Raw genomic sequence first — 16,232 nt, forward strand, 5'->3', positions numbered from 1 at the left:
TGTATGGTTCACTCGCTCGCTTCTTATTGTTTCGCTCCCTTCTCAATTGTTTAATGAATTTTTTGTTCTTCGCTGTTTGCGGCTCCTCCTTCATTTCTCCCTACTGCGTTCACAGTCTTTTCACGTGATTACGTGGGAGGCATGATGACGTAACACTCAACTCCTCCTCCCACGGCCATCGAGCTGCCGTCCATTACAGTATATTGTGAAAAAAGAGGTTCCAGTTATGACCATTACGCGTTGAATTTCGAAATGAAACCTGCCTAACTTTTGTAAGTAAGCTGTAAGGAATCAGCCTGCCAAATTTCAGCCTTCCACCGACACGGGAAGTTGCAGAATTAGTGATGAGTCAGTCAGTCAGTGAGTCAGTGAGGGCTTTGCCTTTTATTAGTATATATATATATATATATATATATATATATATATATATATATATATATATATATATATATACATACAGTGGAACCTCAGTTATTGAACATAATTTGGTCCTAAAGGCTGTTCAGAAACTGAATTGTTTAAAAACTGAAACCATTTTCCCAATAAGAATTGATTATTTAAACATTTATAACAGTACTTCATGCATAAATTCATATACAAAAACAATGAAAATTCATAAATTCTTACACAAAAAATAAACACAATAAATAGATAAAATATAGATGAAAATTAACTTCACTCTACATGTACAGAGGAGAGGTTTTTTTTGTAATCAATTTTTGTTTATGTCAAACAAATACACCAGTAATGTCCTGCGGTGGGTTGGCACCCTGCCCAGGATTGGTTCCTGCCTTGTGCCCTGTGTTGGCTGGGATTGGCTCCAGCAGACCCCCGTGACCCTGTTTTTGGATTCAGCGGGTTGGAAAATGGATGGATGGAAAACACTAGTAAAACAACAAAAAAAGGGAAAGACATTTGTGTAATCAAATTTTGAAGAAAAACCAAACAAAAACACACACCCTCATCAGTGCTCACCCAAAATGGTGTAAGTGGAAGGAGGCGATGAAGGGGAAGAAGAGTCCCCTTCCATAAAAACATCAAGTAACTGTCCTTCTGGGATTTTATCACTTTCTCTTTTCTGTCTCTTGGCACCACTCAACTCTACCTGAGACTCACTGGCCCTCTTTCTCATTAAAAACCTGTCCAATTAGATTTGCTTCTACCTGTGTTTTAAAATGTTTCTGAAGTGAGACGGCATTGTCATTGAAAAGGTGTATGATGCGGTTTGCTACAGCTTTGTCATGGTGATATTTTTCCACAAAACTTTGCACACTTTTCACATTTCGCACACATTTAGTTGATCATGATGTCAGAGGGGAACTTTTTTGTACACTGGCTAGTTTCTTTTCTCTCTTAGGCAAAGGAACATGTAAATATTACATTTAAAACACAGTAGATAAAGAAGCATTAGGCACCCATTGTTGGAACTGGGGTGATGAGTTGAAAAGCAAATTTCCTGAATAATCCTGTTACTGATTATTGTGATAACAGAACTGCTCCTTCCTTGGAAAATGTTTGTATTTACCTGACTTGGAAATTAACATGTCTGGGGATATTGGTTTCTAATCAGCATATGTGTACTCATTGATAGTTATTAACAATACTTTTTGTTAACCTGCATTGCCATTGTTTAATCCATTATCATGTTGATCTAGGCAGGGACGGAAGGAGATTTAAACTTCTGGGCAGGAGAAGGCAGTGGGTAAGGGACGGTCCACTGAGAACACTGCCAAGACACTCACACAGAGCACAGGAGCTTGCAGGCAGACTAGGGTACGTGGCTGGTACGACGTGAGGCATGTAAGAGTTAAATTTGAACCCTGCTCTATGTGTGCACCTGGCATGTGTCTGAGACTCATATCCTTCTGAGCTTAAGCTTAAAAGCTGACGCTGTTATTTTATTATTCACTAATGATAAAATGTATTTCTTGTCCTTTATATAACCCCTTAAGAGAAGTGCTATATTTATGGTATAACCTTTCTTCTATAATACTGTTTCCTGTTTTGTACCCAGCTGGATCATAATATATATATTGACCATTGTTCTTTTCTCTTCTTCAAATTCACACAGCTCCTCAAAATAAAAATTCAAAAAGTCACATACATCCTAAACAAACAGGACTATCAATCAAATTGTGGTCATCTAAGGTATCAAAATCTGCCATGTCCTGTTAGAAACTAGGTGTAACCAATCTGGGAGTGTGGAGGATTATTGTATTGTGTATTGATTAATTATATGAGTATTGTGGAGTGGAGGGTGCTTGGTGCACATTATTATTATAAACACTGATATGATGCTTTTTGCCTCTTCAGAGATTTAGATAAAGAATAACGATTGACGCTTTCTCCTGCCTGTGTTTTATTGCTTAAATTGAGGCATTCCAGTGGGGGGGTGTCTGTCTGTATTCATAAATTTTCTTCCACAGGCACAAGGACAGCAACACTTACCTCCAGGGAGGAAGAGACAGCTCCACAAGGAGATGCCGGTTGTGGGACCAGTGAGAGAGGGAAGCCGCATGAAAAGACTGAGCAAAACTGGCAGATGAGAAGCAAGGCATGCCTAGGTCACAGCAACACGAGGAGCCCAGAGTAGGAAAAAAAAATGACGAAGAGACGCTGACAATTTGACAAAACTTCTGTTGGGAAACGAATGTTCGGTGAACAGAGTGCATCCATGGACAGTTGTACGATTAAATGTTGGGGTAACACAGTGCGCAAACTGGACTCTGCACCACTAAAGGTTGTATCCTCCTCTTTATGTTTTTTAATGGACTTTTAGAGAGTGGACTGTGTTCTTTCGTTTTTAAAAAAGGATTTTCATTCCTGATATTAAGATTTTTTTGTTCGTTTATCTTTCTAATGTACTTTATATTGTCTTGTATAACAGAAGTTCGAGGAGGGGCCCCTCCTCGAACCGCCACCTTATCATGGTGGAGGGGTTTGCGTGTCCCAATGATCCTTGGAGCTCTGTTGTCTGGGGCTTATGCCCCTGGTAGGGCCACCCAAGGCAAACTGGTCCTAGGTGAGGGATGAGACAAAGTGCGGTTCAATATAACCTCCTATGACGAATAAAAAATTTGGACAGCGTTTTCCCTCGCCCAGACGCGGGTCACCGGGGCCCCACTCTGGAGCCAGGCCTGGAGGTGGGGCTCGATGGCGTGCGCCTGGTGGCCGGGCTTGCACCCCATGGGGCTCGGCCGGGCACAGCCCGAAGAGGCAACGTGGGTCCCCCTTCCCATGGGCTCACCACCTATGGAAGGGGCCAAGGAGGTCGGGTGCAGTGTGAGTTGGGTGGTGGCCAAAGGCGGGGACCTTGGCAGTCCGATCCTCGGCTACAGAAGCTGGCTCTTGGGACGTGGAATGTCACCTCTCTGAAGGGGAAGGAGCCTGAGCTTGTGCGCGAGGTTGAGAAGTTCCGGCTAGATATAGTCGGGCTCACCTCGACGCACAGCTTGGACTCTGGAACCAATCTCCTTGAGAGGGGCTGGACTCTGTACCACTCTGGAGTTGCCCGCGGTGAGAGGCGCCGAGCTGGTGTGGGTATACTTATTGCCCCCCGACTTGGAGCCTGTACATTGGGGTTTACCCCGGTGGACGAGAGGGTAGCCTCCCTCCACCTTCGGGTGGGGAATGCGGGTCCTAACTGTTGTTTGTGTGTATGCACCAAACAGCAGTTCGGAGTACCCACCCTTTTTGGAGTCCCTGGAGGGGGTGCTAGAGGACATACCTTCTGGGGACTCCCTCGTACTGCTGGGAGACTTCAATGCTCACGTGGGCAATGACAGTGAGACCTGGAAGGGCGTGATTGGGAGGAATGGCCCCCCCCAATCTGAACCCGAGTGGTATTTTGTTATTGGATTTCTGTGCTCGTCACGGATTGTCCATAACGAACACCATGTTCAAGCATAGGGGTGTTCATATGTGCACTTGGCACCAGGACATCCTAGGCCTCAGTTCGATGATCGACTTTGTGGTCGTGTCATCGGACCTGCGGCCACATGTCTTGGACACTCGGGTGAAGAGAGGGGCAGAGCTGTCAACTGATCACCACCTGGTGGTGAGTTGGCTCCGATGGTGGGGGAGGATGCCGGTCAGGCCTGGTAGGCCCAAACGTGTTGTGAGGGTCTGCTGGGAACGTCTGGCAGAGCCCCCTGTCAGAAGTAGCTTCAACTCCCACCTCCAGCAGAACTTCGACCATGTCCCGAGGGAGGTGGGGGACATTGAGTCCGAATGGGCCATGTTCCGTGCCTCTATTGTTGAGGCAGCTGACCGGAGCTGTGGCCGTAAGGTAGTCGGTGCCTGTCGTGGTGCTAATCCCCGAACCCGTTGGTGGACACCGGTGGTGAGGGATGCCGTCAAGCTGAAGAAGGAGTCCTACCGGTCCCTTTTGTCCTGTGGGACTCTGGAGGCAGCTGATAGGTACCGGCAGGCCAAGCGGAATGCGGCTTTGGTGGTTGCTGAGGCAAAAACTCGGGCATGGGAGGAGTTTGGGGAGGCCATGGAAAACGACTTTCGGACGGCTTCGAGGAGATTCTGGTCCACCGTCCGGCGTCTCAGGAGGGGGAAGCAGTGCAGTGTCAACACTGTATATGGTGGTGATGGTGCGCTGCTGACCTCGACTCGGGACGTTGTGGGTCAGTGGGGGGAGTACTTCGAAGACCTCCTCAATCCCACTAACATGCCTTCCAATGAGGAAGCAGAGCCTGGGGACTCGGAGGTGGGCTCCCCCATCTCTGGGACTGAGGTCACCGAGGTGGTCAAAAAACTCCTTGGTGGCAGGGCCCCGGGGGTGAATGAGATACGCCCGGAGTTCCTCAAGGCTCTGGATGTTGTAGGGCTGTCTTGGTTGACACGTCTCTGCAACATCGCATGGACATCAGGGACAGTGCCTATGGACTGGCAGACCGGGGTGGTGGTCCCACTCTTTAAGAAGGGGGACCGGAGGGTGTGTTCCAACTACAGAGGAATCACACTCCTCAGCCTCCCTGGAAAAGTCTATTCGGGGGTTCTGGAGAGGAGGGTCCGTCGGATAGTCGAACCTCGGATTCAGGAGGAACAGTGTGGTTTTCGTCCTGGTCGTGGAACAGTGGACCAGCTATACACCCTTAGCAGGGTCCTGGAGGGTGCATGGGAGTTCGCCCAACCAGTCTACATGTGTTTTGTGGACTTGGAAAAGGCGTTCGACCGTGTCCCTCGGGGAATCTTGTGGGGGGTACTCCGAGAGTATGGGGTACCGGACCCCCTGATAAGAGCTGTTCGGTCCTTGTACGATCGGTGTCAGAGCTTGGTCTGCATTGCCAGCAGTAAGTCGAACCCGTTTCCAGTGAGAGTTGGACTCCGCCAGGGCTGCCCTTAGTCACCGATTCTGTTCATAACTTTTATGGACAGAATTTCTAGGCGCAGCCAGGGTGTTGAGGGGGTCCGGCTTGGTGGACTCAGGATTGGGTCACTGCTTTTTGCAGATGATGTTGTCCTGTTTGCTTCATCAGGCCGTGATCTTCAGCTCTCTCTGGATCGGTTCGCAGCAGAGTGTGAAGCGGCTGGGATGGGAATCAGCACCTCCAAATCCGAGACCATGGTCCTCAGCCGGAAAAGGGTGGAGTGCCCTCTCAGGGTTGGGAGCGAGATCCTGCCCCAAGTGGAGGAGTTCAAGTATCTCGGGGTCTTGTTCACAAGTGAGGGAAGAATGGAGCGTGAGATCGACAGGCGGATCGGTGCGGCGTCCGCAGTGGTGCGGGCTCTGCATCGGTCTGTCGTGGTGAAAAAGGAGCTGAGCCGTAAGGCAAAGCTCTCAATTTACCAGTCGATCTATGTTCCTACCCTCACCTATGGTCATGAGCTATGGGTAGTGACTGAAAGAACGAGATCGCGAATACAAGCGGCTGAAATGAGTTTTCTCCGCAGGGTGTCTGGGCTCTCCCTTAAAGATAGGGTGAGAAGCTCAGTCATCTGGGAGGGGCTCAGAGTAGAGCCACTGCTCCTCCGCATCAAGAGGAGTCAGATGAGGTGGCTCGGGCATCTGATCAGGATGCCTCCTGGACGCCTCCCTGGTGAGGTGTTCCGGGCACGTCCAACCGGGAGGAGGCCCCGGGGAAGACCCAGGACACGCTGGAGGGACTATGTCTCTCGACTGGCCTGGGAACTCCTCGGGATTCTCCCGGAAGAGCTAGAAGAAGTGGCCGGGGAGAGGGAAGTCTGGGCATCTCTGCTCAAGCTGCTGCCCCCGCGACCCAACCTCGGATAAGCGGAAGAGGATGGATGGATGGATAACAGACGTTACTGTTGCTTTTCCTTAAATTTCTGCTGTGTCTTTCATTGTGTGTTTATTCACCACTCAATATAAAAAATCCTGTGCGCTATTATCTGTAAATTTCAAGAGTTTCCAGTCTCTTAATAAAACTGGGTGGCGTAGTCAGATATTTTAATGGTGTCTAGGTTACATTACCTGTAAGTGTGACCAGACACTTGTCACAACAGAACTAGAAACTTCCTTCCTTCCTTCCTCTGTCTCTGAAGACAGCAGGAGTTTGCACTGAGCGGAGACTATGGGGTAAGTGACGCTCTTCCGCCGCCCATCTCAGGTGCTGCGTTTTTTGTTTGGAAAATATGGTCAGGAACTGATTTGTTCAAGACAAAAGTCGTTTGACAACCGAGGTTCTACTATATATATATATATATATATACTAGCAAAATACCCGCGCTTCGCAGCGGCGAAGTACTGCCTTAAATTTGTTATTAAGAAGAAAAGTAAACATTTTTAAACTGAGGGAAAATATACAAATAATTATTTGTTAAGGATCTGTTTGTATACCACGTTGTCAGTTCGGCCCTCCGGTTGTAATATGACCAAGCTGTGCGCTGAGCTTACTCTTGAGCTTGCAACATACAGTTGGCCATGTGAAAAGCAATCTTGCCTCAAATCAATGCCAACCTTTTGTAGGGTTTGTCCCTGAGACTTAATTGTCATTGCGAAGCAGAACCTTACTGGAAATTGGAGGCGTTTGCATTGAAATGGGAGATCAGAGGGTATCATGGGGATGCGAGGAATAAAAACTCTCTCCCCTGAGCCACTGCCAGTAAAAATAGTGGCCTCAATTAGGTTCTTTTGCAGACATGTGACCTGAAGTCTCGTGCCATTAGAAAGTTTCGGTGGCTGTACGCAAATCCACAATCGGCTTTTTTGAGCCAAACCTGTTGTTTTCGTTTGAGCCGCTTTTTATTATTGGGATCATACCTAGAAACAGAATCTCTATTAACTTGTAGATCTGCGTGCGAATATTTAGAGGCAGCGTCTCTATTAACTTGTGGATTTGCCTGCGAGTATTTAGCGACAGCATCTCTATGAATTTTTGGATTTGCCTGCGAGTATTTAGCGACAGCGTGTCTATTAACTTGTGGATTTTTGTGCGAGTATTTGGCGGCAGCGTCACGAAGTTGTTTCCGTCTAGCTGCATCAGAAAATGTACCACGACGTCTGACATGCCTCCTTTTTACTGTTTTCTCACAGCTTGGATTGCCGCTGTCATAATTGGTTTGAGTTTCATGGTTTGTTTCAATTACATTAGTATTTGCAGGACTTGTTGTGTTGAAGTGACATTCGGCATCTGTCAAGCGTTGTAAGCATACAACCAGTTTCATCGATAACCTTCACATCTAGCTTTTGAGAATTGAAACATTCATAAACATCAAAGTGTCCATTACTCAAATCGTCACCTGTGAATCTAAGATGTTTAAGAGGCATTGGCGGCTCTCCAAACGTGTAAAATAGGCAGGCAGCCAACTACATGGGAGGCGTGGGGATGGGGGACGCAATATAGGCAGGCAGCCAACTATGTGAGAGGCTGGGGGATGCAGGACGCAACCCCGCCTCACACGGCGACCGAGCTGCAGGCTATGGACGTATATATGTACGTAAGTAGGATTCAGTTATGACTGTTACTCGTAGAATTTCGAAATAAAACCTGCTTAACTTTTGTAAGTAAGCTGTAAGGAATGAGCCTGCCAAATTTTAGCCTTGTACGTACATGGGAAGTTGGAGAATTAGTGATGAGTGAGTCAGTGAGTGAGGGCTTTGCCTTTTATTAGTATAGATACCCTACAAAGGTGGAGCCATGATTCCGGTTGGACTTGATACTGTTGATTCACTGTGGGAATTAGTAGTAATTGATAGTGGAGACAGAGAGGTAAAGCTCAGTTCCCTTACCCCACCTGAGATCTGTGAACTCTCATCGTCCACCTCACTCATATTTTTGCTTCCACTTTCGCTCTCGACTGGAGCCGATGCTGCAGTGTGAGGTCCAAGTAGATCCATTCCTTCGCCAGTCTCTTCCAAATAAGTCTCTGGCAGGCCGTATTGTAAACTTAAGACTGGATTAGGCTTTGATGAAGCTTTAGTTGCCTTTTCCTTATCTTTCTGAACCTTTGATCTTCTGCTCATGATTTAATGTACATATACATAATTAAAACCTCTCAGGTTGATTAAATACAGGATACCTCAAAAAAGGCAAAATAACATCGCTGTCATTAGAGTTCCATCCTAGACATCCATTTCTCACAATGGATGAGACCAACAGTTCTTCGATGTGTTCATTTAGCTCTTTATGAAGAGCTTCATTTGCCAAACAATTTACTCTTACCACCAATTTTAAATATCTACTCCTTTAAACCATTGTCCACTATATTCTTTATAGCAAAATAGCCGCGCTTCACAGCGGAGAAGTAGTGTGTTAAAGAGGTTATGAAAAAGAAAAGGAAACATTTTAAAAATAACGTAACATGATTGTCAATGTAATTGTGTTGTCATTGTTATGAGTGTTGCTGTCATATATATATCTATACATATTAATAAAAGGCAAAGCCCTCACTGACTCACTGACTGACTGACTGACTGACTGACTGACTCATCACTAATTCTCGAACTTCCCGTGTAGGTGGAAGGCTGAAATTTGGCAGGCTCATTCCTTACAGCTTACTTACAAAAGTTAGGCAGGTTTCATTTCGAAATTCTATGCGTAATGGTCATAACTGGAACATGTTTTTTGTCCATATACTCTAATGGAGGAGGCGGAGTCACGTATCGTGTCATCACGCCTCCTACGTAATCACGTGAACTAAATACAAGGAAGAGATTTACAGCACGAGTCAAACGCGGGAACGAAGGTAAATGACGTTAATTTTTGAGTGTCTTTTAATACTGTGTAAGCATACATATTAACACATGTGCAATTAAACATGTGCATTTACGGGGTGATTTCTCAGGCTTAAAAGCTCGCCTTTTATCAAACGCGGGAACAAAGGTAAATGACGTTGTTCACTGTCTTTTAATACTGTGTACGCATACATGTTAACACATGTGCAATTAAACGTGTGCATTTACGGGGTGATTTCTCAGGCTTAAAAGCTCGCCTTTTACTAAAAAGGTAAATGCAAAACTATTTTCAATCATTCTATGATCTGCTTCTCACAACTGAAGGCACCGTGGCTGATGTTACGTCACTTGATGGCCAACCATAAGCGTTACCTGGTAGGTAACCAGCCACTCACTTCACTCCCTTACGGGAATCGAACCTCTGAGGTTTTCTTTTGTTCTTAATTAAAATTTAAAAGCAATACTTCACCGCTGCTAAGCCCCTCTAGCGCTGACGTCCGAGGTTCGATTACCGTAAGCAAGTGCAGTGAGTGTGTACGCCTGATGAGCCAAGAATAAGGGGGAAAGACGTGTCACGTACTCTTTGCATTATTTGACAGTAAACTATTTTCAACCATTCTATGATCTGCTTCTCACAACTGAAGGCACCGTGGCTGATGTTACCTCAGTTGCTGGCCAACCATAAGCGTTACCTGGTAGGTAACCAGCCACTCACTTCACTCCCTTACGGGAATCGAACCTCGGACGTCAGCGCTACAGGCAAAGCCCCTAAAATTGCGCCACTGCGTGTGGTTCGTTTATTTGACAACATGTACATCGAGGTAATTACATTCCGCGCCACGGCGTGTGGTTCGTTTATTTGACAACATGTAGATCGGGGTAATTACATTCACGGCATTCGTAGTCTGATTCACAATCTGATTGTATGGGTGGTTACCTACCAGGTAACGCTTATAGTTGGCCACCAAGTCAGGTCGAAGTGATCACTCGAGTGAAGGCAGCTTCACAAAAAAACAGATCCTTAACCCCTTCACCGCCCTCTGCCGGATATATCCGGCACCGCTGTTTTAATGCTAACGCCATACTGCCGGAATTATCCGGCACATTTGCCTGTGGTTATATGAATGCCTGGCAAGTAGTATAACCGACGGTTTGGCGTGGGTATTATTACTACGTTGTATTTCGACAAGTCTGTGGTTGTTTTGGCCGGTCATGTGACGTGATTCGCATGTAACAGCTGTGAATATGGCGAAACGTAAACTGACTTCAAGTGAGGCTTTGCAGGCGATTTTGGACAGTTCTGATCATGATTGTAGCAGTTCTGAAGAAGATTTTAGTGACAGTGATGAGCAGCAACGTGCGCTGCATGATATTGTGAATGAAGACGCATCGGATGACGGCGCTGAGTGGGTGTATCCCCAGCATCTCAGCTGGGCTGCTGCCCGTGGTGAACTACCTTTTCTGCATTCGTTTGAGGAACGTGTGGCTTTATTGTTGATGTAAACAATTACACTGCTGAGCAGTTTTATGAGCTGTTTGTGTCACCTGATTTGATTAGACATTTTGTTCATCAGACAAATCTGTATGCAGCACAGTTTATTGAGAAAAATCCCAATTTACCTCCACATTCCCGTGTTCGTGCTTGGGTAGACACAGATGAAAACGAAATGAAAAAATTCATTGGGATTTTGATGTTGATGGGAATAATCAGAAAACCAGATATTGAGATGTACTGGTCTACAGATCCTATGTATGCAACACCTGTTTTTGCAGCTGTCATGACACGTAACCGATTCTCTTTGCTGCTGAAATTCTTTCATTTGAATGACAACAGAAACGAGCCAGATAAGAAAGATCCAAACCGCGACCACTTGTTCAAGCTACGTCCTTTGATTGATCATTTATTTGAAGCATTTCAGTTGCCCTACATGCCAGGACCGTCAGTTGCAGTTGATGAAAGTTTATTGTCGTGGAAGGGCCGCTTACAGTTTCGACAGTATCTACCATTGAAAAGGGCACGGTTTGGTATAAAGATGTTTTGCTTAGCTGAGAATTCAGGTTACATTTATAGATTTCGTGTATACACTGGCAACTTGCACAACATTTAGTGGTCAATACTGCTTGAATAAATGTAAAAAATGTAAAAAAAAATGTAAAAAAGTAAAAAAACAAAAATTGTTCAGATTTCGCCTGGCTTGGGGAATATTTAGGGAGTTGGCGGTTAAAGGGTTAACAAACTGTTATTAGTATATTTTCCCTCAATTTAAAAAGGCTTTCTTTTCTTCTTAATAAAAATTTAAAAGCGGTACTTCGCCGGTGCGAAGCGCGTGGATTTGACCGACTGACACATACAGACATATTCATGAGTGCAGGTACTTCGGAAAGAAAGCACCGTGTAAACCTAAAGTTTAAATTAAGTTCATAGACCTACAAAAGGTTGCCATTTATTTGAGGCAAGATTGCTTTTCTTCTGTACAACTATACGTTGCATTCTCAAGAGTGTGCTTGCACGGCTTCGGATATACAGTAGATATATATATATATATATGTATGTATATCTATATATAAATATGTAAGCTTATAAGTACTGCCTTACTTCTCTTAAAGAAAGGAAGATGTAATGATACTTGATTTAAACGATTCCACGTCTTCCTGGGTTTGCTTAGCTTATTGTCAATATCTTTACACCTTTTTTTAAGACTTATTGACTGAAAAAAGTTAGGGCTTTGCTACAGGATACACCCTCCACAAGTTAAGCAAGTAAAAATAAAATATATATTTCTGTTTTATTTAAACCTTTTAAGTTTGTATGCATAGCCCCATTTGGCTGTTTAATTTTTTTTTTTCTTTCTTCAGTAATATTTAATCTCCTTAAAGAAAAAGAACATATCCATTTTACTTTTTTTGTTTCTCTTTAGTAATATTTTAGTGTAAAAGGATAACCAGTATTTAAACCTTTTATGTTACTTTATAAATTTATTTTACACAATGTTGAAAAATTAATAAGAAAGCTACATATTTTGGCAGCTGCTGCTTTAATTTTCAATGAAATGAAAAAACCTCTCCAAGAGAAAATGTCAATGAAGAAGAAACAGTTTGCACTATCTAAAAATGAGAAACCCTCATTTATAAAAGTTTGCTGCAGATGACTTAACTGAAAATAAATTAATAGTTCCTATGTGTATAATACATATTTATCTATTTTACTTATGCCTTTATTCCAGCAACTTGCAACATCTGAGGTACAATTTCTTACATTACTTTTGTTTTTTGCAGAACAGGCAGGTGAAGTAACTTCCTCATGGTCACACAGTGGTGTCAGTACCAGGATTTGAACTGACAAGCTCCGGGTTTACTGAAATGTTACTGAAGAAAGAAAAAAAACGAAAACGGGCAAATAGGGCTATGCATACAGATGTCCGTCCATCCATTATCCAACCCGCTATATCCTAAATACAGGAGCCAATAAGTAGATATGTATATATACAGTACATATATATATATATATATATATATATATATATATATATATATCTATATGTGAATGTATGTATGTCTATATTTATATCTATATATATATATATATATATATATATATATATGTAGATATGTAAATTTGTATATGTATATATATATATGTATATGTGGATGTGTATATGTATATATATGTATATATAGATATGTGTATATGTAGATATGTATATATATATGTATATATGTTTATGTATATATATAGTTACATAACCTCTTTAACACACTACTTCTCCGCTGCGAAGCGCGGGTATTTTGCTATATGTAGATATCTGTATATGTAGATATGTATATATATGTATATATGTATATGTATATATATATATGTTTACATAACCTCTTCAACACACTACTTCTCCGCTGCGAAGCGCGGGTATTTTGCTAGTATATATATATATATATATATATATGACAGCAACACTCATAACAATGACAACACAATTACATATATATATATATATGTAGATATGTATATATATATGTGTCAATCTATTTATGTATGTATGTATATCTAGATAGATGTAGATATGTATATATATGTAGATGTGTATATATGTAGATATGTAAATATTTATGTATATATATGTGTCTGTGTGTGTGTGTATATATATATATATATATACTGTATATATATATATATATATATGTATATATGTATATATATGTGGATGTGTATATGTATATATATATGTAGATATGTGTATATGTAGATATGTATATATATGTATATGTATATATATGTTTATGTGTGTGTGTGTGTGTGTATATTATATATATAAAAGACAGCAACACTCATAACAATGACAACACAATTACATTGACAATCATGTTACGTTATTTTTAAAATGTTTCCTTTTTTTTTCATAACCTCTTTAACACACTACTTCTCCGCTGCGAAGCGCGGGTATTTTGCTAGTATATATATATATATATATATATACACACACAGACACACATAAACATATATATACATATACATATATACATATATATATACATATCTATATATACACATATCTACATATACACATATAAACATATATACATATATATATATATACATATATACATCCACATATATATACATATATATATATATATACACATATCAATATATATACACATACATATACACACATACATACACACACACATATACATATATACATATACACATACATACATACACATACATATATATACACACATACATACATACATACACACATATATATATATATATACACACACACACACACATATATATACATATATATTTATATATCTACATATATATATACATATCTACATATATATATATATATACACATATATATATACATATCTACTGTGAGGGATGGCCGTCCATTTACCCCGGCCAATACCCCCAGGCCGCTAGATGGAGCCCTCCCTGTAGCATGGAAGTGCCCCGAAGACCAGCAGGGAATTATGGACAATGGAGTTTTTATTCCCAACCCTGCTGGACACCGTGGGGCCCACCAGAGGACGCTGCAGGGAGGCTCAAGGACTTATACGTGCCCTATAACCCGGAAGCACGTCATAATCATATGACCAGAGGGAATGACGTGTTTCCGGGTTGAAAAGAAGGACTTTTTATCTGACCCGGAAGTGATAAGAAATCACATGGACTGTAAGATGGGAAACACTTCCGGGTCAGGGAATATAAAAGGACGATGGGAAATCCCAGACGTGGAGCTGAGCTGGGTGGAAGGGTGGCAACTCGTCTGGGAGTGGAGGATTGTGTATTGGTTATTGGAATTATTATTATTTGAGTATTGTGGAGTGGAGGGTGCTTTGCGCACATTTATTATTCTTCTTATTATTATTATTATTAACAATAAAACATTATTTGGACTTTAATCTGGTGTCTGACATCTAGTCTGAGGGTTCAAGGGGTCACGGAGAACTTAAACAGTCACAGTTGGCGTAGCTGGCAGGATTCTCTGGCCATCGGTTTTAGCAGAGGACCTGTTTTTAAAAAATTTTACTGTGGACAGAACCCTAAGAGGACAACGTCCAGTCATGCAGCAACGTCGCCTGAACCTACCTTCACCACGTCAGATATGGGGAAGAAGAAGGACAAGCAGAGCGACATCGCCAGCGGGAGAGCCACGCTCGTAATGACCGACGCCCGGGAGGAGCGACGGAGCAGCTACACAAGTCAGGAGAAACCTCCGTATACAGACGATTGCTCTAAGGTACGTGCCAGGAATTTAACAAATAATCCATTTAAAATAACTCACTTTGTCCCGTGCATGTACCTCGGAAAAGATCACTTGGAGGTTCCGAAGGAAAACGGAGATATTCCCGAAGATAGTGACACGCTCCTGTTCGAGCCAACGAGCATTAAAGGCAACTTCCGCATGTCGACGGCCGGCGAGGAACACGTGATCGACCCCGGTGTGTTCTGGGAAGGAGGAGGTCCGCGTCCCACTGTTTGTGCATTCGTCTCTGAAGAGATGGACTTGGACTTTCCGAAGGGAATGGGGGAGGCGAGCAAAGCACCGCTCACCCCGCAAGAAGGTAAGGAGGGCCGGGAAATGGCTGATCAGTCTGCCGACAAATTAAAAAAGACAGACCGCAGTCCGCCGAAGAAGGCAACCCGGTCCTCAGACAATAAGAACTCCAATTCCCAGAAGCCTGTGCGCAACCCAATCGAGCATGTGCCAAGAGAGGGCGTGCTCATTGGCTTCCAGCCGGGAGGTTTGGCTAGTGATGGCTTATGCCTGCCTCCAGCTGAATTAAATAACTTTTTTGATGTGCGCGAGCTGGAGAAGTTGCTTCAGCCCGTGCACAGTTTCTTGCAGATTTTGGCATCTATAAAGAAGATCATTAGAGAGCTGGGAGCAGCAGCTGAAGCGCGGTTAAGAAAGGTAGACGAGTACCTGCGGCGGTTGGGTCGAGAGCCTCCCGTATTATTTGATTTGGCGGTACAGGTGGGTAAAACCGGTACCGTATATAATAGGGACGCAGTGTGAAACGGGCCCGCATTTGATAAGTAGCGGGTGCCAAGTCACCGCGAACCCTACAAGAAAGGCGGAAACGTGGACTGGGTGCTTGATGGAAGGGTCGATCAAGCCGGAGCAGCTGAATAGTGCTGTCTGCCGGAGTGATGCGACCCTGAAGACACCAACACCGGTCATATGTAAATCAAAGGGGATTCAGACAGTAAAGGGGCTTTCTTATACACCTAGAGAGACCCAAACTGTGGATATGCCCCAGATTAAAAGAGCGGTTCAGGTAAATAAAACCTGTGCTGTACAGCATACAGGGATGCAGTGTGATCCGGCGCCGCAGTTAATAAGTAGCGGGTGCCAAAGCACTGCGTGCCTATCAAAAGATTGTGGAATGGTAACCGAGTGGTCGGGGGAAGGACCGATCGAGCTGGGGCAACTATACGAGATGGCTTCTCGGAGAGAGGCGGACCTCAAGACCCCAATGCACGCTGTAAGGGAGTTGTCCTTGGTAACAGAAGGGGCGGGGGAAGTGCCAATCAAACCGGAGCAGTTGGAAAGTACTGTCTCTCGGGGCG

Source organism: Erpetoichthys calabaricus, chromosome 1 (assembly GCF_900747795.2).
Source record: "Erpetoichthys calabaricus chromosome 1, fErpCal1.3, whole genome shotgun sequence".
Taxonomy (NCBI): Eukaryota; Metazoa; Chordata; class Cladistia; order Polypteriformes; family Polypteridae; genus Erpetoichthys; species Erpetoichthys calabaricus.